The following is a 27,528-nucleotide window of genomic DNA, read 5'->3' on the forward strand; positions in this document are numbered from 1 at the left end:
AAAACCCTATCAGTAATTACGGTCACGGCAAAACCAGCCAGAGGTTGTGGACATGAAACTCATGCACTTTTCTTTTGCTGCATTTTTGCAAATTGCTACTCAGTCACAGTAAATAAAAAGTAAGATGGAGAAGAACTGCAGGGAAAAAAAAAAAAAAAAAAAAAGGAAGCAAGAGACTCAGCATCTTAGAAGATTCTTCCCCCACAGACTCTGTTTTATTTTGGTGAAGGCAGAGGAGCAATGTCAGTTTGTCTGTATTATCACAACAATGATACACTAAACAAAGGGAGCTTGGTGGAACTGTTTTCTGTTACTTGTTCTGTGCTTATCAAGGAACACGATATCTTCTCTGAAGACGTAGCAAGATCAGCAGCAGTCTCCCCATCAAGACTGAAAGCAGTACAACGTGCGTTCCTTTACATCACAATCAAGTAAATAAGTGCACAGATTTATTGCCTTAAAAATATCAAATAATGTCTTCAGAACTCAAAAGCTACGTGAATAAAATAAATATTGTACTATGGCTGAATGAAAAAAATTCCCTTGTAAAAATGCTTCAGACATACCAATAAAACTAGTTTCCAGCACTATACTTAATCCATCTATTTCTCACAGCTATTGGAATTAAGAAAGTTCTGAAGAGCCACAATATGCACAAGAAGCCTACACGCTGGAGGAAGGACATGCATCCATACTCAACATGTCATTTATTCAGCGTAATAAGGCCCCAACTAACCAGCAAAACAATCCTAAGAGCTGCTCCAGTGCCAAAATAGAAGTAACTTTCTAATAAAATTCCCTCCCTCCTCCATACAGGGGCCTCGAATCCAGTACCTAGTCTTGCTCAAGCACACAGGTAAGTTACTTGGGGTGATAGTCCCAGAATAGCTGAGGTTTGCACTACAACCAGAAGTAGCATTGACCCCAGCTGCACATCCCTGTCACTCTCCTGTGCCGAGATAGCTGAGCAACTGCTTCTCAGCCCAGCTCAGCTCATTAAACAAATCACAAAAGCTTGTCAGTTTAGTATGTAGGTTCCTACTGCAAAGACCAATTAAAAAAAATAATTATACCATCCTCCTTTTAATCTGAACTTCAAACTTTTCAGTTCAGAAAAGGAAAAAAATAAAAAGCTGTTCGTATTTCCATCTACAACTTCACTTGCTTCCTGGCTGAGCCACAAAATAGTGCAGTTGTACTGGCAATTAAACCAGCTCAAAATAAAACCAGAGGTACACTGACATGGTCAGGTGCAGAGACGTGCCCGCTCACTCTGCCCGCACAAAGTGCTGGCAGAGGCCAGCACCGAGGCAGATGGCACGCATGGCCACCAACTTCTGCTTAAACACGAGGCTGGCTTTTGTAGGAGTTAGTTACGAACTGGTCTTGTTTGCAGTTTGGGTTTTGTTGGGTTTTTTAATATTTAAGTTCACTGGCAAAATCCAACAAGCTGTTTCACTGCCTGCTGTTTCGATAGGCCAGTATGTGACTAGCAACCCTGCAGACAGGCTGTACTCCCAAATGTCATGTTCACCACTAATGAAATGTAACTAGGAGGCGGGAATACAGTGAAACTGGCCTGTGCAAAATGTCTGACAGCTACTAACAAAACAGAAAGTTGTGTAAACAGCTCTGTTCCTATGCCACCCAGGGTTTGGGGATTTTTAGGTTAATAACATCTAGGTGAAATATAGTCACTCTTGCTGTGTTCAGATTTAGAACCTGTTATGACTCTAAAATTATGGAAGAATTAATTAGTAATTTTAAAGACAAATTCCAACTAAAAGGAAGACGAGTATAATACATTTTCTCACATGTAATTCTGTTATTTTTACAGTTCTCAGCATTTCACTAATAATTGACAGAAATAAAATATTTGTATTCCAGTTTCAGCAGCTCCCTCTACACACAGATACTGCATTGTAAACTGGAAACAGCATGCAGTTCACAATGCATCCAAGGACAACAAATAATCATATAGGGGTGAGAAACTGAAAGAACAAAAACAATGACTACTACAACTTCTGGTTTTTAAAGTTGACTTAGAATGAATCAAACTTGCTTTGATTTACTGAATTCTAACTCAGCACGCGAGACAGATAAAACTGTCAGCTCCCACAAGAATCACAGAAGTGGAATAGCTGGGGTTTGCTCTTACTACAATTTTTTCAATCAACTGCATATTTTAAAGCAACAATTTTATAATTTTAAAAATAGAAACAGGTAGAAAGCACATGGCATTTCACCACAAACCACTTCTAGTAGCTTGCGCTACTAAATAAAATCCCACTGTTTCCAGAATTTTTACTGAAAGCCAATAATCTCACACCCAAACTCTAATCATGCACACAGCAACATAATGTGGGGAGAGGAGGAGAAGGGTCCTCCTTTCAACGGTTTCTTTTTGAAAGGCCAGAGGACTTCACTCAGCAGCATGAATACACTGATAGCCAATATTTAGTAGTGAACTTATTGGGGTTTACTCTTGAGTATTACTACACAGTAGCACAGGAGTCATTGAATGTTTTTGTTGTGTAAGCCTGTGACAAAGTTAATCTAAAGGGTATGTTAGGTAAATGCTCTAACCCAGTTAAGAGATGCTTTCATTTCTTACTCTGGCAAGACAGAAATTCACTGAAAAAATACAGCTGGGTGAATTTAATACAAAAGGCATATTGATTCACTGTACTAAGCTTTAAAATAACTAACTTAAAACTATGAAACTAGGGATCATTGTTATACAATTTTGAATTTAAATCTTTCATAGAGTCTTAAAATCAATGTGATTGCCAGAAAAATAAGCACATCAAATTCACAAGAAGCGGATCTTGCTTAAACCCCCTCGACGATTAGCTCTTGTTTCTAAAATGAAGTGAAAAGCTCTACAGACAGCATCTCTTACCTGCTGCCACGCCATGACTGCATCTGAGCAGACACACAGCTCCCTCCAACACAACCAGATTACTCAGTGGTCAGCCGATGCAGCATACTTTTGTTTCAGCAAATAGTTAGAGCATTGCACAGTGACCGCTTGATCACTAGGATGAGATCATTCCCAACAGCAAACTTTATCAAAAAGCTTTTTGTTACATGCTGTTGTACTTCAGAAAGTTAGCTTAATTTTATGATTAATTAGTAAGGAAGATGTTTTACAGAAAGGTTCACTTTATTACTCAGAAAATATTCAGTAGCCGTCCCCTCCTTTTTTTTCCTCCTACATTTCTACTTCTTTAGATTTAGAATGCCCGTAAAACATTTTTAAATTTTTTAGCCAAATTATTACAATCATAAGGGGATGACTTCTGGAAAGTATCAAAGGGGTTTGGGAGGGGCTTCTTGTTTGGTTTTTTTCCTTGGTGTTTGAAAAGAAATACATTCAGATTCTGTAACATCACTTCAGTTACGCTTTGCATTTATTCCAAAGCAATGAGAAAATATTCTCAACTGCCCATACCTGGCCTCAGGATGAAAAAAAAAGAAGAATATACCAGTATGGAAGGAGAAGGTTGCTACTGCGCAAGGCACCCTTGCTGAAAAATGAGTAAGAGAACAAAAGAAAAAAGGGGGGGGGGGGGGGAAGGGAGAAGTAGTAGCCATAGTACCTTTTTTTTTTTCCCCTCCAGTAAAATCCAAATACTGTTCTTAGGCTCCTGAAGTTCAACTTGGAGGAGTTGAGACACCTACTTTCAAAGCATCAGTTCAACAAAGATTACGTAGCCTGCTTTGGTACCCAGTAGGCTCTAGACAGCCAAGTCCTCCATACAAAACTTCATTCAGCATTTGAAGTTCTGATGATGTATCTGCGCAAGGACACTTGCAAATGATTAAGCCGAATATCCAGTGTATTCTGGATCCATAAATTTGGCATCCTCACATAGACCTTCAAAGGAACTGATTCCACATATATACCCAAGCATATGAAACATGCACAAACAGCATCAAGCTGAAAGATTACCAAAACATCTACAGCATCGCCATTTTAAGCAAAGCGGGGTCCACACCTTGGGAGCTGGAGATCCCAGTTCTATTTCCTCCTCAGCCTGAAAGCATTCAAACCCATCTGCACTTCTGGAAAGTACATTACCAACCAAACATTTGCCACAGGCACTTCATGCACAGAGGGTCAGCCTTTACAGGTAACATAAGCCTGAAAGCATGAGTTACAAACCCTGGAACACCAACAAGACTGTGTCCGTCTATCCCCCTTCTAACCAAACATTCTAGGTTTTGACTTCTGTTTCAAGAACTGTTTCTGTGTTTCATGCAAGAGGCTTGCTGGATTAAAGCAGAAATACTACTAGGTACATAAGCCAGAACCCACAGCTCCTGACACCTGAGCATCCAATTCACTCCATGGCAACTGAGCATGCCATTTTTTTAACCTCCTTCCAGATCTTCCATGTTATTTTATTCCAGTCATGCAAGAATTCTTATCTTGGCCACAAGAAGCAAAAGAAATTTGGATGCAGAATTAAGACTTGCCATTGCATAGCACACAACTGAAACAAAGCAAAATGCAGCGACATGTATTAATGGCTAAATCGCAAAAATTAAGGACAAAGACAAAAACCAGAAGTCATGGAGTATTTAGGAATCAAAAGAAACTTTGATTATGTTCTATGAAATGATCAATTCCGCAGATCTCTAGCGAGGCACAGGCTGTCTATTCTCAACTCACTTTTCAGAAGGAAACACAGATGCTTCAGAAAGTTTCACCCTGTGGTTGGTTTATTTCTTCTTTCATCCAAGCATCTGCTGCCTGCAATTCATTCGCCTCTGCAGCCTTTCAGCTTTAGCTAGACGGAATGAATGAGTCACTTAATTAACCTAGAGTTTACACAAAGGAAACGTGAAAGCAAGAGACTGCCTTTAATCAGATCAATCCAGTGAACTTCTTGAACACAAACTTTTTAAATAATAATTTTTAAAAAAATTAAAAATTAGTAGACTAAAAGTCATTCAGTAAAAACTAGCTACAATAGAGAATAATTCACAGGCCATCTCCAGACTAAAAACCATAAGACTTGAGTCAATTTCATAAAAATATACTGCACATCCCTGTTTAGCAGATGAAGATGGTCCCCTCGGTATACACCCCCCTTTCTTGGTATTATGCTTCTGAACAGTGTAATACAAAGCATTTAATCTAGAACTTATGGCTCCTGTACTTTGAAAGAGTAAAAGAAAAACTCTCAGAAGAGATAAGCAGGGACATGAAAGTGATTATTGTGACCTGCAAGCTACAAGTGTGATAAATTGTGCTGAGAGGACAAAGGTAACAGTGGTAACCAAAGATAATCTTTTTTTATTTGGAGATATACAGACTTTTGAGCTGGGCTATTTCCTCAACACCACCAGCACTTGCCTGTTCACAGATCATTTGCCTTCCCAGAACCAAAGGCATTTTTTGCTGCAATAGGTCAGCGCTGGTAATGTAGATGAAGGGACTCTGAAGAAGCTGTATTATACATCTGACCACCACAGAATCACACATTATTCACACACACAGAGGCTGCAGTACAAAAGCTGCTGATCAACACCTAAGGCTCCAGTGCAACTAGTTAAGAGGAGACAGCCCACACTTAACTCTCACCTGAGCATAGAAGATGAGATGATAAATAAAGGACAAAACAGAGAACATGCTACTGCAGAAGTCCACATAGATGAACCTTTTGCCTGACCTGTTGCAGTAGTTCTTTTTTTTTCTCCATATGCTATGAAAGTGGAGTAATACTGTTTTGCTGATGTACAAAAAAAAAATAAAAATAACTAACAGTCACTTACTTCACCCTACTCCTCTGCTGTTCATGCTAAATTATTTGCTTTTACTCACCCCCCCAAAACATGCCATTTATTCCTCTGATCTAGCATTTTTTTCTACCCCCAGTCCCACAAAAAAAGCTTAGGCTTGAATCTAAAGCATTAACAGGACTGCTGAAAGAAAACTACTTTGAAAAAGTAGATATCAGTAAAGGAGAAGTGTAGCTGGTGGATATACAGCTTCCCTTTGTAGTTTGACTTCTCTCAATAATCCAGTAACATCTTTCAGCTTAATCCAAAGCTTATGTTTCATAAATAGATCCAACAATCTTTACTTTGAAAATTAAAATAATTTAAGGACAAAATATAGGTCCTCTAAGTCACTTATGAAGTTACCTCTTCTTAAAGGTATGGGTTAAAAATTCAGTATAAGAACAATACTACTCAAGATGGCCTGTATGTAATAGACAAGATATTCAACATCAGAAATCTCTTCAATCGAAAAATGAGCAAAAGCTAAATTACTGAATACCACAAATGCCTACTGTAAAAATATGTAAAAATAACAAATGCATTTTAATTCCATACAGATTTTAAGAGCAAGTTTTGCACTATATAATTTCCCGTTCAGTTCACGTTCAACCATTTGATTACATCAGTACCTCAAAATGATATTAGAAGATGTGAAGCTTGCCAGAGAATTTCATTTGGGAAATGTAACAGGCAGAGTCAGCATATTTGGCTGCTGAAAAATAAGACTACAGATGAATTACATACTAGAAAAAATAAACATACCCCAGACTCGAAGGAAGAAATACAGTTTTAATTTTGATCAATCTTGGGCATTTTCAATGTTTCTACAGGCATATCACAGACAAAAAGCAGTTGAGGGTCCTTTCAGGATCAAACCTGCAGAAAGGCAGCTGTTACTATACATTGCCTTGTTCCACAGGAGAGCACCTTGTCTGCAGGATCCCAGGTAAACACGGGGAATCTGGTCTTAGCAAGCTAAACCATCTGAAGTGGAGTTCTGGGATGATCAATGGGCATTTAGGTCCTATTAGCAGAGGACAGAGAGCATTGCTTGCATTAAGATAGCCAATCAACTGTGCCAAGAACATTTCTCTCAGACAATGTGTTTCTCCCACTGCCCAAATGCTGTTTCTTTAATAGAAAGCTGACAAAGAAAAGGATTTTAGAAGACAGACAGAAGAATGGTCTCAGCTAATGATTCCAGAATGGCTGGCCAACACCTACCAGTTCATGCTTTAAAAATTGTAATTCTCAAACTGGATTCCACAGATGAACTTATTACACCTATAGAAATTACTATCTCCCTTTTCACTTCTATACAGGAAAAAACATTAAATGGTGCCAAAATTATATCGCTGCTCAAGAGTACCCCATGTCCTGGAGCTTACCAGCATGCTTGAGCTCTGCCAAAAGTCTAGATGTTGACCTCAGAACATAACCACAAGAGCTACAAATGTGTTATCTACAATACAACATTGCTTTTTCATATATGTAATGAGACCAAAGTTACAGACAAGAAAAGTAGATTCCCCCATTTGTTTTACTGAAGATGACACTTTAAAGTGTCAGCACTATTTCAAAGCTCAATGATTTAGCACAGGTTACTGAGAAAGTGGGAGAAAAAGAAACAGAATCGGGAAATAAATTCATGGTAGTCTCATTCCCTCCCTCCCACCTGTAATCCTCCTTTGAGGCAAGGAAAGACACAAACTGGTACAAAACACAACAGCATAAAAGATAACAAATCAAAACCACGATAAGAAAGAAGATAGAAAAATATCTCGTTACACAACAAAATGTGAATATCTGGAGTTAATAAATCTTAAATTTCTTTAAGAGAGACTTACACAAAAACCACAACCAATATTCCAGTTTAAATCCATACAAACAACAGACTTGCAAGAACGGTTGGTCACAGTACAGAGTGTACCATGTATGCAGCACTGAATTTAAACTGCTCCATCTAAGAGCAGACTATGAAGGCTCAGCAAGGTTAGTGACCCCCTGCCAGAAACGAGGTGGCTTCCCTGTGAGTTTGTATCCCTGCCCCTTAACAATCCCTAATGAGTAAAGGTGTTCTGCTTTAGAAATTTCAGTATTGCCCTACCAAGAGCATAAAAAGCCAGTTTTAATGACTGACTACTGTGTATTTCTTTGCAAGAGTGCCATACTGGTAAGGTGAAACAGAAAATGAGGTGGAAGAAAGAAATTCCTTGGTCTGGCATTATTGGGGGGAGGGGGGAAGTGTGGGAAGAACACAAAACTACACACACACAAAAATTAAAAAATAATCTATATTCACATCTTCAAATCGAAAAAGCAAAAGCCAGCATGGCTGTTAGAGCTTCAAACTTGAAGACACCTTATGCTTAAGAACAACACAGCAGCTTATTGAGGAGATTAAAAGTAGTTTGGAAAGAGTTAAATCTTTTAAGTCTAACCTAGATGTACACTGTACAACTTTGTCCTTAACATAACCTCCCTTCCGCTGCTCTGACCTGGGCACTCCCTTACTTAATTCCTTAAATTTATTCCTCTCACTTTCCAAAGAGAATTCAAGTTACTAGTACACTCCTGAGCATATTTCCTATTCTCCTGTCTAACAGTCACCAAAATAACTTTTCTATTCTCCCAGTGTCACTTTTGGACCATTTCCTACTCTCATTATATAACCACAGACCTCTACTTTAAAAGGGAATCTCATTTTATCACAGGAAGTCAATTCCCCAGGGGAAAAACATCAAGTCTGCAGTATGTTTAAATACGACACAGCATCAGCTGATGCCAGCCAGAGTTAGGATTTTTAGGAGCATTGTATTAAATTATATGCTCCAATCAACCCTCAAACAGTCTTTTTAAAAGGTCTTTGAAGCAAAATAAAAAACCACCCTACATTCAAATGGCCTATAAACAGGATCTGGTAGGCAAGAAACACAAATAAGGGAGGAAGACAGCAGCATAGGTCACATGCAAGTTTGGCCGATACGGATGCAAAGAATAGAGAAATGGAGAGAGGAACGCAGCAGTATTACGATAGCAGAGTAGAACCTGTAGCGCACACACAGCTCATGGTAATTAAGAAAAAAAACAAAACAAATCAATCCTTTAGAACTGAAGGTCTTTGTCAAATGCGTAAGGAGATTTAATGTACAACGTGGCTATCTGCTGCGAGTTGACAAATTCGGCTTTTCTTGTTTAGTGAATCACAACCATTTACTAATTCATCATTACCTGAACATGATTCTAGGAGATTCCGCCAGCAGAGAGAAGCATGCATTAACTGGGAACCGCAGGCTAGATTAAAATGGAAAATCCTAGTGAAGTTACCATTCCAGCAATCACCAGTACTGGATGCAGAGGATCCTGCAAGAGTTATGTTTAGAGTATAGAAGGATGTGCCCACAGGGTAAGTCTTTTAGCAATAACAGTCATTAGAGGTAATTTGGTGAGTTAAAAATCTTAGCTGGAAAAAACTAAGCTTGGAATTGCAAGGAGTTTCTTTATGTTCCCCAACTTTTTCAAGTTCATATTTATTCATTATAGGAGAGTGAAATCTTATAGAAGCTGCTAGCAAAGGAATACAACACATCAAAATAATATAGAATACCATGAGTTAGAGTTGTTACAGTTTTAAGAACAAGTTGATGACTACTGATGGAACAAAAGAACAGCTGATCCAATTTTTTTAAACACCATTAACATCCACAGGTCTCAAATAAATATACAGCTTATTGGACAACTTTGGTTTTCAGCAACCAGACAGTGCCATACAGTACTCTTCTACATTCAGATGTAGAACTATTATTCCTAGTAAAACCACCATTACTCTTAAGGGGAAATATAAGCCTGAAAATGCTAGTTTGAGGCAAATTATAGGCTCTCCCCTAAAAAGTGAATTCCCAAGCTGAAAATAGGTTGGACCAAAAGTAAATAAGCTAGGGTTACATCAAACCAGTGCTAATGCAGATATACATCCCTATAAATACAGTCAGTCATTCACCAATTACACCAATGCAAGCTACTAAGAGGGTCACTCCAGGACAAATATGTAATCCCCAGTGTGACACTTGATCCTATCACCCTACATGCTCTGTCCAAATCCCAATGAAAAAAAAAAAAAAAAAAAAAAGTAGTACATTTTACCTAAAAGACCAGTTTAAAAAAAAATCCAGTCCTCAGAACACAAGATGGATATATCCTTTAATTCTCATGTTCTAAATGCTTAAATGGGTTAAAATACAGTCTGAGAAAAAATAATATATATGCTTTAAGCATAAAGACACCCTGGAAAAAAGTAACACTGCAGATTACGTACATGGTAGCTTCATATGTAAATGAAAATTTGTTACATAAAATATAGCTTCAGCCACCCACAGCATCCTACACAGAGTTCCCATCACTGAGGTGTCACAGTAGTACCACCTGATACATATACTGGGTGACAAGCAGTATGGCACGTCATCCCAAAAGCATTTAATGTGAGATTTAAACCATGACAATGATTACTAGTTTTACAGCCACCCAGGTGATGATGTCCCATCATTTTGTCCAACTCTGCTGCTATAGGTGGAACCAACTTACACTTCAGCAGCTGCATTCTGCAAGCCTCAGCAGGAGTGCAGGAACTCAAATCACAAGTACCAATTGCTGTCCTGACCAAAGATTTCCTCCAGAATCTCAAGATCATTTTAAAGGTCTCCTTTTACATCCCACCTTTCTTTCCAGGGGTTTCTCTCTGCCTTTTCAAGCATAAAAGAAAACATTAGCATATATGAAGTTATAATCAAATAATAATTCTGAAGCTGTACATCAATAACTTATGTTATGACCTGTTTGTGGATTCCTAACATAAATACATTTAAGTTACTAGCGCCTATCTAAATCACTTTAAAAACATTTTAAAAAACCAGCTCCTGCTAAGAAGTGCGAATCATCTAGCTCTTAACATCTAGAACCGTTTTTCTAATTGCTTTGATTCATGACCAAAAAGAAAAGCAATTCACTCCCACCAGAAAAGTCAAAAGGAAGGAAGAGCCAGTGACTCAGTTCTTTGTCTCATTCTTTGTCTCTTATGTCTGCAGAGCCTAATTCGAAGCCTCTGCTGGAGCTGACTTATGGATTTTTGTCTTTGCTCTTCCACAGTTTTGAAGTATCCAGTTACTTTCATTACTATTAATTAGTTACCTACGAAGAGCAAAAAACTGTTCTGAAATTCCTTAAGACCAGTGCAGATAAGCATAGGAGCATCTTTAAAAAGAGCACTGCACTTAAAAAAACTGCAATAGAGAAACAATCTTTACAGAGTCAGAAGATTGAGAGAAGCACAACACTCAAGGTTAAAAAAGCAAAACAACAAAAACACACCACAAAAAAACCCACCAAACGTGCACACACACCCACACGCACAAAAAAACAACCACCAAGAGGAGGCCTAGAAAGAGACAAGAGGAAAAAGCCCAATCAGCAACAACAAAAAAAAGTTCCAATCTCGAGATTTGTGTGTTTGGTGTTAACACCATTTCAGTCCAACAGAAAGGGAACCTTAGTGTAGAGAGTAATCAGGCTACAGCCACGAATTAAGCACTTAGAACTGCTATAAGCAGTGCTAACAACTATGCTTAAAAATGCTTTCCGTAAGCTACTGTTTGCAACAGGGTTTTCCCTCCATATTTCTAACAGCATTTCAGATCTAGCACCGTTAATAATTTCACAGGACTACTCAAGCCATACTTACTCACATGGGAACAGAGCACATGCAAGTTTCCTGAGCAGTCATCACTAGTCACTGTCAAGAGCACCTACTGGACCAGGTGGACCTTTAGCCTAACCCACAATAAGTAGCCCTTTACCAAACAGCAGACCTCTTCCTCTTAGCGTGACTGAAACCCAGTCAAATTTAAACTACTAACAGCTAGATGCTTAGAAAATGCCTGGTACTTTCCAGAGGGGATTAAAGGAAAACTGTCACTACAGCACAACTTTCAGATTTCCATTAACATCCTGGCATGCCTGGCAGCTTAAGCTGTTCCAATCCAAGTTATGCATGGTTTGGGTTTGGATTTTCCATCCCCAAGCCTTAATGCCTTTGCACTGCTCTCATTCACTCATGCCACTGACAGTGTTTCTCCATCGCACTTTCCCCAATAGAAAGCCAGTTTGATGTACACTTGGCATCCCCTTCTCCAACTAGTTGCTCCTCCTTCCCCTTTAATAGAATTGATGCAGCTCCTAAAAATAGTTGTAGAAATCCCACCTGATCACCGACCCATTTTACAGCATGGATAGTTATGTTGGCGTAACAGCACGATAAAAGAAGTGCAACATGGAAGAAGGCTGGAACCTCAAGCCAGTTTTGTTATAGGACAAAAAAGCCATAGTATGGAAACAAACTCTCGGTATCACACTCCTAGAAGGACAAACTGCCAGAGTATCTACAGCAAAGACCTAGAGTTAGACATGCCACAGTTAGTGCAAGAAACAAGTGACATGGGGGAGAGAAGAAAAGGAAATAAGCCCAAGTAAAAGCACATGCATGTTTTTCTGCCCCTTTCAGAGGATTTTAAGCATTTAACAAACATCAGTTAAATTACAGGTACGTATTTGCTACAGTCCTCAGTTTGAGAGCTGAGGGTTCAAAACCCCAGTGGGCAGGGGGGAAATGAAACCCAGCACACTCAGAAAGCGGCATCCCCAGCACCAGAGGGTTTTCACTAACAAGTATGAATTGATCTCATATTCTAGCACTTCAGGAGTTGTAACTCAAGAGTATGTAAATATACTTTGAAATTCACCTGATAAATGCTCCCATAGTTTTACTTTGTTTAAAGTAAGTGTCAACACCCTAAATTCAGCTGAAAAACAGCTTTTCAGGATGATGTAGCTCTAATGCAATTTTACAAAAGGAACAATGACTCACTCCCAGGCGGGAATGGGTTGGAAGTGTATGACCTAATACTCAGAGAGAAGCTTGCTTTTTCAAAAAGATCTAGCTTTAGTATGTACAGGGTCTCCCCAGCAAGTAAAGTTTTAAAACGTGAGAGATTTTGCACAAAGGAATTTACAAAGTCACCCCCTTTTTGTCTTTTTCTACTTCTTGTCAAAATCCAACCAGCCTAACTGCAAGCAGTTCCCCTAACCTTAATTTCAGCCTAAAACTGTTCATCTTTGCATAGAATTACATCCACATATGACTCACTCTCCAGCCCATTTTAGCCCTGGCTATTAGAGGCAAGGACAGCACTGATCCAACATGCCAACCAACATGAAGAGATCATCATCAAATGTGGATAGAGGCATTAAAATTTAAACATTTGTATGTACTAGATATGAAACATTAGCAAGCTATGAACACTTGACTAACTAGCAAGACCAGCCTACTTCATGTTCAGCTGGATTCCTGACAATCTTGCTGAGGATCCTCTATCTGTGAAGGGCTGATTTTTAAGATTTTACGTTCAGACAGCAGCTGTACAGCTTATTGAAGAACTTGTCTGTTACAACAATATAAAGCCCAGAATTAATCTGATACATTTAAAAGCCCAGTGACAACCCCCTGGGTTTGAGCCTGCATTGTTCTCAGTCTGTCTTATGCTCATACTTGCAAATACTCTGGATAAAAGGGGCGAAGTGTAGGTGGAAAATGGGAGTGAGTGACACAGGCTAATCAGGATTTTAATCATGCTAATGGATGTGATTAACTGCATACTTCTCCTAGAAGCTTCCTGCAGCTACACGAGTAGCTTGATAGCCAGAATGCAGCATGAGTGAACTGCTCATCCCATTTTAATCTCCAGCTACACCATGTGTGTCACGTCATCCAGCATGCAAGGATATACCTAATACTTAACCTTATTTCCACCCACATATCAAATCTTCCACCATGCCAACACAGTCATTTTGGGCAGGGTACAAAGACTCCAGACCTGTGTTTGTCTACGCTAAAGTCTCTTTACAAAAAAAGTTACCGCTCCTAGAGACTGGAAATATAACCTTCGCAAAGGAAAGCTAATACAGGGCCTATTACATTACACAAAGCTGCCTGAATAATGCAACTACAAGTTTTTGGGGGGTTTTTTTGGTTGTTTTTGTTGTTTTGTTTTTTACTAGTTTTGTCCAAATCACAGGGACGTTGCTGGCTTTATCTCAGTATCTTGCTGCTCCTTGGGGGAACTACTATATTTCAGTGATTGCCACTCTCTCAGAGGAAAATTCTAAGAGGCCAGGCAAGGATTAAAAGAGCAACAAGAAATAGCCTTTCCTAATAGTGATGAGGTTGGGTAGGCAGGGAAGAAATCAGACCCTTCCCTCACTATTTCTAGGGGAGGATACATACACAGCAACAGAATAAATAACCCACCACCCTCCCACCTTCCAGCAGGTATTTCATGGGAAGAATGTGTATTATGGAGTTTGAATATACTATCATTTACATATACATCCATTTTTCACCTAGGTAGTAGACTTACACTTCCCATTAACACAGTGTCTCCCCCATTTTCTACAGCAACAACGACATTCTGCTATCAAGCGTACCAACATTTACAAAATATAGTCTTGTATGACAACATAATTTAATAACTTATTCAGAGGAGTCTAAGACTAATCTTGTTTGTGAACAAATCCTCCCTGCCACTCTGTCAAACCCTTAGCACTATCCTGATACTTTTTTTTTTTTTTTTTTTTTTTTTTTAAGAGTGCTAGAGCTTAAATACTACTAAAGCATCACATTAATGTCTGTCCATAATCCTTTGGGGTTAGAATTCCCAATAATTTTAAATAACTTTAATATTTAATAATTTCTAACATAAAACTTTATTAAGAAGCCTCCCCCAAGAGCAACACAGGGCACTAGTGTGAGCCAGAAGCATTTTATTCTTATTGTTACCAAGTTAAAATCTGCATAACTTCTACAGCTACTGATTTCACTGACCTTTTCTTCCCACAAGAAATTCTTTTACATGTGCAAAATACTAAGTCATGAAATTGGCTTCTGAGTTGTAGGAGGCTGGAGAAATTCATCACAAGGGAAACATGGGTTTGCCTGCTGTGCAAGCTTACCTGTAGGCATTATTCACATGGGCTGCACTTTGTTCAACCCAGCTTTTATGCCACCTCCTCAAGAACCTGATCCAAAGTACATCTACCCTTTCTTCTGGGAGATGAACTCTGTAGCAGATGACAGCAGTGATGATGGCTCAGGCTCAAGACTCAATCTGTTCTGCCACCATACTGTCTGCTGTAATCACAGACCCCTGCATTTCTCTGATCTACAGCTGAGTATAATTTAATTCGCCTTCAAGGAAAAAAAAAAGCACAGAGAAAGTCAGTTTGATTGCACTGTTAAGACACAAGGAAGCCATATACACAGACATTTGACTAAGCAAGAGATTGATCTATTTTAGTTGGGACAGGAAGTGTAAATACGAAACTACAGGAAATAACTATCTGCCTTTCAGAGCAGTATCAGCTTCTTCAAGTTTGCCTTTGAAACTCCAGAAGTGCATACACAAAATATAATTCTGCCGTCTACAATTAGACTGGCAACATGATGAGTAACACGCCTTGAACTCTTCATTCTCCGAGGAGACTGGAATTTTATCTTCCAATCTACATCAGACTAGCAAAATAAATTATTTGGGATTTTTCTGGACCAAAACAAGGTATAGTTACACATTATTTGGCTTCTCAGTAACCATCACTTTCATTTGAATTGCAGGTAGCTCAAATTCATCTTGACACTTACACCTTGTCTGACCAGTGGTTTCCCTTAGTCATAGTTTGGCATATATCAAAATTTGGAAGTCTACAAATCAGCACTATAGAGACAAATTTATTTGAAGTACTGAGTTATTAGCTGAAGATATGGATAGTTTAGTAAACAGGAGGTAAGCTTAAGAATAGTACATGAGAGCAAGAACAGTGCTAACAGCGATGGGTCCAAACTAGACCTGAACTCTGCAAGAATTCAAATCTTATTTAATGGCTCAGATTCATTTATTTCTAGGGAAGAGAGGTAACCACTAAAACACTACAAGGGTTGGGACCTCAAATATAATTATAGCTCCATTTGCTAAAATTAAGGCTGCGTCAGCCCTTTTACAAACACCAGAAAGAAAACATACTTCATTTGTTTAAACTGAGTATTCATCAGACTTCGTAAAACAAGCTTAAGACTGGAAATCAAGTCATGTCCCACCCCCCACACAGCCTTACCTACTGCTCCTTCAAAAAACCAAGTTGCTTCCACTTCCATTGTATTTCTGTTGATCAGGTTGTCTTGTGCTTATGTTGTGGGAAGTGTGGAGTGTGTTTAATATTATGACAGAAAGAACAGTTTAAGCAATAGTTTGGTGTTTAAAACCTAGACTTAACTGTCTAGTGTCCATGGAAGGGAAACAAATGAGTACTCTAAACCCAAGTACTTCAGAATTAGTATTGCCATCTTTAAACGGCACTTAGCAGTACTGTAAGGCACAGCATACACAGATACCAGAGTAAGTCCAAGTTGGTTTCAAGAGTTTATGGGAGCCTGTCGCGCGATTATTCACCTCCTGGTCTCTTTGCTCCGTTCTCTATGATGCCCCCAGCCAACTCATACAAAGCAGTGGGCAAGGGCTAAAGTGATCCATTTACCCACAACACCACACCACTCATAACCTTCAAAGTTTCCCACAGACAAATTAGGCAACTTGTTAAAACAGATCTCCAGATATCCTGCAAGGGTGAGGTTCTGCAGTTCCCAGAGCTGAGCCATGGTGTTCAGCACTCCTTGGAGCCTGCCAGAGGGTCACCGGCCAGCAACACGTAAACTGACTGACAGTCATTAGCTTTTAAGAAACAATCTGATAAAGTCAGATATGAAAGCTTCAGTGCGTATCTGCTGGCATAAGTGTACTACCAACAGGCTTCCCATTTGTTCTTTAAGGACAAGAGTGACATAATCCTCTCCTAATATCATCTGAGGGCCCAGGGGGAACAAGGGGTGACCCACAAAACTGTACCCATGGCAACACTGTGCTCTAGCTGAACTTGCAGGGCTGTGATCTCCAAACCACTGACACTTCTTTGTATTATTTGATATTTCCCTGATGTCATTTCTGCAGAGACACATAACACACATTGAATAATATCCACGACCTTCAGTTTTAGTCAACAATCACACTCAAACAGATCAACTATTCTGCCTTCAAGCTTATTATTTGTCACTAACATGTAATTACCACCAAAGAAAACAAAAGACACAGGATATTGCTGCTGTTGCAAGAGCAAGTCAGTTAAGCTCTTTTTAAAACTGAAAAAGCCCATCTCTTCTGATGTGAGAAGGGCAAGAAAGATAAAAATAAAAAATAAATAAAAAGCGAGCCCATGAATCCTTCAAAATGGATCTGAAAGGATAATCAGAAATGTCACCAGTTCGCATAAGGAAAAACAAACAAAAAAACTTAATACAATTTTAACACAGAGAAGTCTGTCCAATCTATAATCACTTTTATCATAATTGTATTGCTACACTATTTTTGAGTTACAATTTATTTGTCTTTCTCAAATAAAGGATAAGGTAATCAAGCTGCAACAGCACCATATATATATAATACCAGTAAAACATACACCACCAGATGGAATAATCAAGCCCTAGCAAAGAGGAAATAAGCTTTACAGATGTAAAACTCCAGCACAGTCCTGTCCTTTCAGTTGACAAAATGAAGCTAGAGCAGCAGCATCACAAGCAGAGCCCTGCATAAAGAGGGCATAAAGAGGCACCAAGCAAGGCTTGCTGTTCCACAAGCTGAACTACTGACAAAGTACTTAGATGTCTATTATGTTATTCAAGAAGCCTTTCAGATACTCTGCTGAAATTGTAAGCTGGGAAAAACTCAGTTCATTGAATACAGGGTTCCAGATTTTAAAAACCAAACAAACAAACAAAAAAACCCACACACTTTAAAAAAGCTAAAATAAATCAGTTTATTTGTTAAATCCCTGCAGGAATTAGGGGAAAGAAATAAGATAGGGAGCAACCAAGCAAGAGTTATCAAGAAGAACCTAAAAAACCCAAACCCAACATATAAATTCAGATTTAATATGTTCGCAGATCAGGTATTTAACACACCTCTCTAAGAGAGGTACAGTTTACAACAAAGCATACTACCTACAGCAAGATACACTTGGAAATAGCTTTTGGCAGTAGAACAGCATCTTTGGAACCAAAAACTTCACTGTCTCCAGTTTAAGCTTATTAGCAGCAATCTTACATCACACTGTGGTAAAAAATATTTGATTAATACTTATAACTACAACTGCTCTTTCTAAAAGAAGTTTGCCCATCTTGAAACCGGATCTATTTATCTATATAAATAGATGGCTGTTTGAATCTGCCGATGACTGGGCAACGCTACCATATAGGCCTCGAGTCCGCCGCATCCACGCCGCTCGCCACACCCATCGCACCAAGCTGCGAGCCAGCAGCAACTCTGCAAAAACTTATCCCATCTGTGTTACCGAATTACAGCACAAATATCCCCTGATGCAACGCCACAACAATCCTTATAAAGGAGGGAAGGAGAGACTGGCCAAACAGAAGGATGGCGGGGGAGGACGGGGGAAACCCACGTTGCAAAAAGTTTCAAGAGGTCCCAACGAGAAGCGCCGATTCCCAGCGTTGCCCTCGACCACAAAAAACCGCCTTTCCTATGCTTTTGGGCGGGGGGACTCGGCTCTGAAAGAAGAGCTCTGCTTAAAGTAAAGCTGCAGGAGCAGCACCCCCTCCCCAGGATCACCTCAGCCTCTTCCCCCCATAAAACAAAGACTCTCCCCGGCAGCGCCCACCTCCTCCGGGATGACCCAGGCACAAACTTCGCCAGGCAGATGCTCTCCCGATGCTCCGGGACTTTCCTCTCCACACACACACACCCCCAGCCCCACAACTCCCCTGTCACCCACCGCGCCGCAGCCCAGCCCGCCCTCCTCCCTCCCGCGCCGCCGGCTGCCAACCGCCGCAGCCCGGCCCCCCCCACCCCTCGCCCCTCACAAAAGAGCCACCAACGCTGCCGCCCCCCGCCAGCCCGGCTCCCCCCACCGCCCCGCCGGGCCGCAGGCCGCCCGCTCTCTCCTCCCGCTCCCCACAACAAGGGCGAGGCCGGAGCCCCCCGCGCCCGGGCCGGGCCGCCCCTCCATCGCCTCAGAGGGCGCCGCGCCCGCTCCCCGCTCGGAGCGGGGTGTCCCCTCGCCCCTTCCCCGCCCGCAGCGGCAGCCCCCAGCCAGCCCCCCCCTCGGCGACCCTTACCAGAAACGGAGGAGGGGGGAGCGCGGGGGGCTGCCGCCGGGACGGAGCCGCCTGGTCAGTGTCACTCTCCCCTGCGGGCCCGGCCGGGGGAGGAGGACGAGGAGGAGGAGGAGGGAACGGAGCGGCCGCTGGCCTCACGCCGAGCGCACTACCCTGCTAGCGCCGCGGGCGGGCTCTCGGCCGCTCCGCCAATGGCGCCGCGCCGCGGCCGCCGTCCGCCAATCCCCGCGAGCGCGGGCGGCGCAGGGGCGGGCGGGGAGGCGGGCCGAGCTGAGGCGGTGCTGCAGTGACAGGGCAGCGGGGTAGGGTGCGGCGCGGAGGGGCTATGGCGCTGGGTGGGGTGGGGCGGGGCGGGGCCGGGCCGCCGGCAGAGGGGCGGCGGGGGAGGGCTGAGGGGGAGCTGAGGGGAGGGCGGGTGTGGGGAGATCGGCGAAGGGAAGGGGCATGGCTGAGGGGAAGGCAGCGGAGGAGGAGGGCTGTGGGGCGATGGGGGTGAGGGGAAGGGTCTGAGCGGGGAGCAGAGAGGGGAGGTGGCCGAAGGGAAGAAGTGTGGGGGAGGCGGTGGGGGTTAGGCTGCCGGGGCCGTGGGCTTGGGGGGACATGACTGAGGAGAGAGGGAGCCGAGGGGACAGGGGGCCAAGGGAACGTGGCTGAGGGGAAGTGGAGAGAGGGGGCTGAGGAGAGATGGCTGGGGGAAGCGGGGAGAGGGGGCTGAGGAGAGATGGCTGAGGGGAAGCGGGGAGAGGGGGCTGAGGGGATGTGGCTGGGGAGGAAGGCAGCTGAGGGGAAGCGGTGAGGGGAGATGGCGGCTGGGGAGAAGCGGCGAGGGGAGATGGCTGCAAGGGCGCTTGGAGGTGTTAGGGAAGGGCCCAGGGGGATGCGGTGAGGAATCATAGGGCTGAGGGGAGGTGGGGCACTGATGGGGCCTGAGCTCAGCTGGGGAGACCCTGGGTGCTGGCAGGGTGGGAGGGTGTCTTTGCAGCAGCGCTTTGGAGCTGGTGCGGTCTCTGGGGGGAGGTAGGAGCAGGTCCCCCTCCCCAGGCAGGGGGGAGCAACCCTGTCAATAGTGTGCATACAGCGCTGACACACAGTGATAAACAGCAAGCAGCACATTTCGGTTCCTGGCAGCAAAGCTTTCTCGTCTCACCTTTGGGCACCAAGATGGCTGTTCACGCAGACAGAGAAGTTTGAGGGTGGATGATGGCTGACATGGGATGAAGGAGATCCCGTGGGTTGGGGAGGGTGAGGTGGGGCGGGAAAGGAGTACATTTGGGGGGGGATGGGAAGCATGTGCATGCCTATATTGGACAGGAGGACTCATCAATGTAGTGATGTAGCTGGAAGGAGGCTTGCTGTAAAACATAGAGTCCAGGGACAGAAGGAGAGTTCACCTACCCCTCCAGGTACCACTGTTGCTTTTGCTTAGATTCCACCCTGGCCCTTCTGGTCGAGAAATGCAACCCTCCTTGCATGAAAGAGAACAGGAGAACACAATATAGGCATGAAATATAGATAGCAGGATCGTAAGTGATGAAAGAACATGCTTTTTACAGCAGGCATAGTTGTAGAATCCTAGAAAGGTTTGGGTTGGAAGGGACCTTAAGGATCATCTCGTTGCAACCCCCCTGCCATGGGCAGGGACACCTTCCACTAGACCAGGTTGCTCAAAGCCCCATCCAGCCTGGCCTTGAACACTGCCAGGGATGGGGCAGCCACAGCCTCTCTAGGCAACCTGTTCCAGTGCCTCACCACCCTCACAGTAAAGAACTTCTTCCTAATATCTAATCTAAATCTACCCTCTCTCAGTTTAAAACCGTTACCCCTCATCCTGTCACTACATTCCCTGATAAAAAGTCCCTCCCCATCTTTCTTGTAGGCCCCCTTTAAGTACTGAAATGCCACTATAAGTTCTCCCCGGAGCCTTCTCTTCTCCAGGCTGAACAACCCCAACTCTCTCGGCCTTTCCTCACAGGAGAGGTGTTCCATCCCTCTGATCATCTTTGTGTCCCCTCTCTGGACCCGCTCCAACAGGTCCATGTCTCTCCTGTGCTGAGGACCCCAGAGCTGGACGCAGAACTGCAGGTGGGGTCTCACCAGAGCGGAGCAGAGGGGCACAATCCCCTCCCTCGACCTGCTGGCCACGCTGATGGTGATGCAGCCCAGGACACAGCTGGCTTTCTGGGCTGCAAGCGCACATTGCTGGCTCATGTCCAGGTTTTCTTCCACCGGTACCCCCAAGTCCTTCTCTGCAGAGCTGCTCTGAATCCCTGCATCCCCCATAGCCTGTATTTGTGCTTGGGATTGCCCCGACCCAGGTGCAGGACCCTTGAACTCCATGAGATTCGCACAGGCCCACCTCTCTAGCCTGTCAAGGTCCCTCTGGATGGCATCCCTTCCCTCTAGAATATCAACCACACCACTCAGCTTGGTATCACCTGCAAACATGCTGAGGGTGCACTCAATCCCACTATCCATGTCCCCAACAAAGGTGTTAAAATAATACTGGTCCCAATACAGACCCCTGAGGGACCCCACTCATCACTGGTCTCCACCCAGACATCAAGCCGTTGACCACAATTCTTTGAGTGCAACCATCCAGCCAATTCCTTATCCACCGAGTGGTCCACCCATCAAATCCATGTATTTCCATTTTTAGAGACAAGAATGTTGTGCGGGCAGTGTCAGATGCTTTGCACAAGTCCAAGTAGGTGACATCTGTTGCTCTTCCTTAATCCACCAATGCTGTAACCCCATCATAGAAGGGCACCGAATTTGTTAGGCACAATATGCCCTTAGTGAAGCCATGTAGTACACATGACTGAAACTCCCTCAGACAAGAGAAAGGTGAGACCATCCAGTATTGGTACAGTGACAACAATCACGCAGGAGGAATATTCAGCCTCATTCTTCATGGTTTAAACCCTTGCAAACTATTAGGCGAGTTAATCCGTGAGGGAGGGAGATCATCCCCTGTCTGTCGAGAGCAAGGTTCCTGCATGTGCCCAAGGGGTACATGTGTCACTCATCTGATTGGAGGGAGCTACAGAGCTACTAAATCTCATGAAAGTATGTGACACATTGACCTGCTAGATAAGAAAATCAAAGTGCGGTGACTAAATTATAACAAAAACAGGGGTGTTTCTCATGTCGGGTCACTTGAGGGAAGAAACACCCTCTGCATCAGGCTGTGGAAGGGGGCACACCCCATCCATGTAGAGTTAAGGTTGCAGCTTCTGCCCACGCTCCTCCTCCCAAACTTGAGAGTGTGGGTACATTTCCAGGGCCAGAGCTTGTAAGGGAAAGACAGAGGGGAAATCCCATGTCCTGATGAAAGGCACATATATAACAACTGCTTGTACCATGTGCTATTTTTAAGCTCCAAGATAAAATAGCATCCTAATGGCTTGCTTTGGGAGGATCGGGCGACGGTTTGAATTTCAGGGCTGCCCCTGCCTACCCTGGGCTTCAGATCATCATAGGCTTAAAGATCCCTCTTTCTCCTTAGTAAATCCACCTCTCTCCTCCTCTGGAGCCTTTCTGCTAGGTGCTTGCCGAGACGGGGTAGACCCTGGTTCTAGTCCAGGACAGTAATTCCTGTGTCTATGGAGCAGATATTGTAGTACAACAAAAAATAGTGTGTTACATCAGTTCCATGTTAGGGAGTAAGTCTGACCACTGGGCTGACCTGCTTTTGGCTTCAAAAAGCACTTGTTGTTCACAGAGCCTTGAATTTATTCCCCAAAAGAAAAACTTAAGAGTCCAAAGCCTAGCCTTCAATGCACAGTGGTCACACAGGAGCAAACTATTTGTGGTTTAAGGAGACAGAAGAGTCCAGACTTCACTCAGTCAAGCAACAGGTTTGATAACTCGCTCTAGTCCCAGTCAGGCACACCTAACTATCATAAATCAGAGTGGGTAGCAGCCCTTTAATGCGATAGGTGTGTCCATTATAAACTCTATGTTGCAGCAGGCAACTGTCCACCATAATCCAAACATCTGTATTTCATTGCACAAGGGGCTTCCTACTTTACAAAACCTGAATTTGGAAACCCTGGGAGGTGGGCTACCATCAGCCCAAAAGCTGCTTTATTTCCTTCCACTTAAACGAAGTAAAAGTGTTTCTACAGCATGTAGCATCACAGTCTGGGCAGCTGTCTCCCATCACTGTTCTTCCATACACATTGACAGCTGAGAACAGATTCTTCTGGTTGTCTCATCCCCATCTACAGCTTCTTCTTTGTAATACGTGGCATGCTCCTTGCACATCTTAAGCTGTTATTGTTTCTTACCCTATTATGTGTAGCTTCTCAGTATGCTGAGAACTGGGCTTCCTGATTTTCTTAGATCCTGTCTTGCTTCAGCTAAAGCCAGTTGAATTTTTATCATTGGCATTGGAAGGAGCAGGATGGAAGAGACTGTTCCATAACTCAGATTACATCTGAAGAACAGAATAACTTGTTGCTGACTAGAAGCAAGGAAGGAAAGGCAAACTATAATACAAGCTGCACCTCTATCCTCCACACAGGTGAATTCCTGTAACTTCAGAAATCATCAATGTAAAGGCAGGATGAAATCCCATCTGGGCTTGTTCCTAGGTGAACAACCGACTAATGTGTTCTCTTAGCTGTTACTGTGCTTACAAGCCTAGCTGGCCCAGAAAAACTGATGGCTATTTTATTACTCTACCTGAGCTTAACATGGCTTTTGTGGGGCACTGTTTAATATGAAACTTCCTTGTTTTAGTTTAAAATCTGAGGTCTGCTCTTTGCTTTATGAGAGCAGCTTTAGGACAAACTCCATTTGTTGCTTCCCTGCATACTTTGCCTATGCAAAAATTCAGAGCATCTCATTTATCTGTGTTTATCCCTCAAAAGAATATAACCTACTTCTCCACTTGCTTTTCCAGCTGCCTTTCCAGACTCTCTGAATCCTCTCTCAGCTACATTTGGCCTGAAAAAGAGGGCAGCATGAACCATCCTCCTTGGTTGTATGGTAGACAAAATCTATGAGATGCTACAGGTGTGTGTGTCCTTGCAGTAGCAAGAGGGTGTTATTGGTTTTTTGGGGGGAGAGATGGAGGGAGAGAAGGTGTGTAGGCAATGGCTTTGCCCTTCCATCAAGCCAGATAGTGAAAGTGGATGGGGGAAAGGGAAGGGGACCAACTCATCTCCTTAACGAGTGTCTCCTAGCCAGGCCCATTAGCCCAGCAGGGCAGGTAAAGCAGGCCAGCAGTTCAGCTGCTCTAAGTATAGGCCTGACTCCTATCATGTGAGTCATTTGTGGGCACTGAGGGAGCTGGAAAGGGAGAGGTCATTTCTGGCAAATGCTCGTTCATTGCCACGTTGATGGGAGCCAGTTCAAATTAAGGACACTCAGTAATGTGGCAGGGTTTGGCTCTGCTGATTCCAGGGCATTGGCAGCAAAAGTCTTGGGAGAAACAGTAATGAACTGTGCAGCTTCCTTGCCCATTTATCAAGAGTTTGTCATTCTCTCCTCAAAGAGCATGACACGATAGCCGAAGGTGAACGCTCAACTTGAGAAGTGCTTGGGAGTCAGGGCTGCTGGGCTTTGTCCTGGCTCGACAGGGATGCTGCTTTAAGAGCTGCTTGTTGCTGAGGGGTTCACTGTCATTCCTCTGATCTCTCACTCATTTCAGACATGCAGCAGAGCCTGCGGAGGGGTCATTTCCAAAAATGAGGGCTTATCAGTGGCAGTTGGTATGTAATGAACCTGAACTGTCTATAAAGAAAGAAAAAAAAAAAAAGGAACCAGATCTGTAAAGTGTTTGAGTGGAGCAAAGAATCGCCTCAACACTTATAACAGCACCCAACAGACTCTCATCTTCAGGAAATGTAAGTTTTTGTATGCTTTTGAAAGTGAATGCCTGTAAGCATCCTGGAGAATTTGAATACTCTTACAAAACTAGCCTGCAACTTTCACTACCATGCTGCAGTCTTCATTTCACATCCACTTCTCTATCATGAATCAGGCATGCAAGTAGAAGCTAAGTAGTCAGAGTGAGGCAGGACGCTGCTCCGGTGACAACAAAAGCATTGTGGGTCACTGGCAGGTATTCGCCAGACAGACAGGGCTGTTATGCTCATCAAGGCTGACTCCAGCACAATGGCAGGCATGGAATTTTGGCCAGGGATCCCTGCCATCCCAGAGACCTGTCAAGTCTCTCTGACCGGTCATGGGATTTGCCTTGCAGCTGGCGTACCCCGTGATCTCCTGATCTGGGATCTGTTCGTCAGCTGTACCCTGGTGTGTGGGGCCGCAGAGGAGGAGGAGGGTGGCTGCGGTGCTGCACTGAGGCTGGGGGAGTGAGTACCACTGCTGAGGGCTCTGCAGTTCTGGGAGCACTTGGCAGAAAGCACGGCACTAGCCACTATCCTGTGTCGTAGGTCCTACCGTGAGTGACCCAGGCTGTGGGATGCTTCCCACACACAACGCATGACCCAGAGCATGGGCTTTCCCATGCAGGAAGAGGAGAACCTGCAGAGGCTTGTCATGACGTAGCAGCTGATATTTGCATCTTTCTTTATCTAAGCAGAGCCTTGTCCTGGGAAGTACAGGGCAGCCTGGCCTTCTAGAGGGCTTAATTCTGCTCCTCTGCACTGGAGAGGGCTTTTAGCATCAGGTTGGCAGAGCTGATCTCTTCTCTAGCCTGGGCCTTCATAAACCAAGCCCAATTATTCTGAGGCAGAAAAATCGAGTCTGTGCTGTAATGACAGAATGAAATGTCCACAGGACATTGCGTGTAGCCTTGAATTACCTTTTATAAATAGGTTAACAGCTGGAGGGCCCATGTTTGTTTAAAGGGAAAAGACATACAGTACATGCCCTATATGATATGCTCTGTCCTGAGCAATTCTGCCATTCTGTTGATTTATATCTGGAGATTAAAGGATTTGCCTTTCAATCAAATTATTCTCCTCAAACTACCAAGTGGGGGAGAGAGGAGATTTTGATCACATTCTCCACTCTGTGCAGCTATCCCTGGTGAACCCACAGACGTTTTCTCCCTTTCTGTGCAAAACACGCAGCTCACAAATTACTCCTGATCACTTTGATGGTGATTTGCTATTTCTGTCCTGCTTCTGGTGCACAGGACACTCGGGGGAAAGGAGAGGGTGAGAGGTCTTTGGGCCCCAAGGAGCTTCCAGTCCAAACTAGACAGAGCATGTAACCAGGGCTGACAAAAGCTGTGTGATGAGACAGAAGACAACTGTTCTGGGGGAAAGCGATCTGCAAAGAGCCCGGCTCCATTAGGCCCTGCAGGTCTGCCAGAAGTTTCATGCAAGTCAGATCCCTCACCAACAAGGAGAGTGTCTCAGGGGTCAGGGCCTAGTTTGTTTTAATTTTACCGTTCTCTTCTTTCCTCATATGATCAGGTACAAGATAAGGCACAGAGAGCAGCAGAGGGGAAAGTTTGGATCACTCATCTAGAGGCTGGATGGAGCAGATCTGAGGGTGACGAGATGAAGGACACAGGTATCCAGAGGATTGCCATGCCTCTGTTACGAGACATGCTGTCATTGGTTGGACAGAATGAGGGAATTGTGAAAGGCAACCAAACCTCATGTCTTTTTAGTGTAGTACCTTGTCTCTGATGGTAGCTGGTGCCAGGCACGCTGTAACAGGCACAGTCAATTTGCCAGGCCAAAATGGGGGTGATCTCCTCCCGTTGGATCTCATCCTGCGCTCTGATTGCTGGACTGGTTGAAGCTCTGGGACGTGAGGTTTAATACCCTTTCCATACCACTCGTTATGACTATTCTAGGCATTCCTGGGACCCAACGGTCCACTCCCTTTCTGAGTCCTAATAAGCCAGTGGCAACACTTTCTTGTGGCAACAAGTTACACAGGGTGATGGTACATGGCACAAATTAATGGTTTGGAATGTGCTGCTTTCTAATTCCTTTGTTTTTGTGTTACATCAAAAAAGAAATGGAAGGTTCCTGCTGAACTTTCTCTTGGCCATTCAGTATTTTCTCTGGTTCCATCACATAATTTCTGACTCTTTTTTTGCTGAGGTGGCCAATCTCTCTCTTGTCATGTGTTCTTCTCTCTTCCATGGCTGCCCTCCCTGCTTTTGGTGAATTCTCTTGAATTCTCTAACTTCCTTGCTGTGGTGGGATGAGACAGTGCTATGGGTATTGTCTTTGGAAAGACTATACCATTTACATACATTTCCTACATCACTCATCTGTGTTCCAATACTTTCATTATACTTAGTCTCATTTCTCTTAAATCTGTAACATCTTGTTGCTCCTTTTGCTCATAGACTAGGCAGAAGTCAGGACAGTGCTATGTACAGTAATGCCCAAGTTCCCTTTCTGAAATGACGCAGTCACTTCAGAAACCTGACTCCCATGAAATTCCCCTTGGTTCATCAAAATGGCTGAGAGCACTTTGGCTGTCTGAAGAATTCCCAGGGCATTTTCTGTTGT

The 27,528-nt window shown here is 43.4% G+C and overlaps 1 protein-coding gene across 10 annotated transcripts in view; it reads right to left on the reverse strand.

Moving 5' to 3' along the window:
* Positions 1-19,234, reverse strand: part of MAP4 (microtubule associated protein 4) — a 160,399-nt gene extending 141,165 nt beyond the window's left edge. For 5 of the 10 annotated variants that reach the window (XM_049798004.1, XM_049798001.1, XM_049798008.1 and 2 more), the window contains exon 1: positions 19,076-19,226. The gene's annotated coding sequence lies outside the window, so the exon portion shown is untranslated. Of the gene's footprint in view, positions 1-19,075 lie in introns of all 10 variants that reach the window. The other 5 variants (XM_049798006.1, XM_049798003.1, XM_049798007.1 and 2 more) reach the window with 4 other exon arrangements.
* Between the last annotated feature and the right edge of the window lie 8,294 nt (positions 19,235-27,528).

The sequence above is a fragment of the Accipiter gentilis genome, chromosome 4, assembly GCF_929443795.1.
Source record: "Accipiter gentilis chromosome 4, bAccGen1.1, whole genome shotgun sequence".
In the NCBI taxonomy this organism is placed as follows: Eukaryota; Metazoa; Chordata; class Aves; order Accipitriformes; family Accipitridae; genus Astur; species Astur gentilis.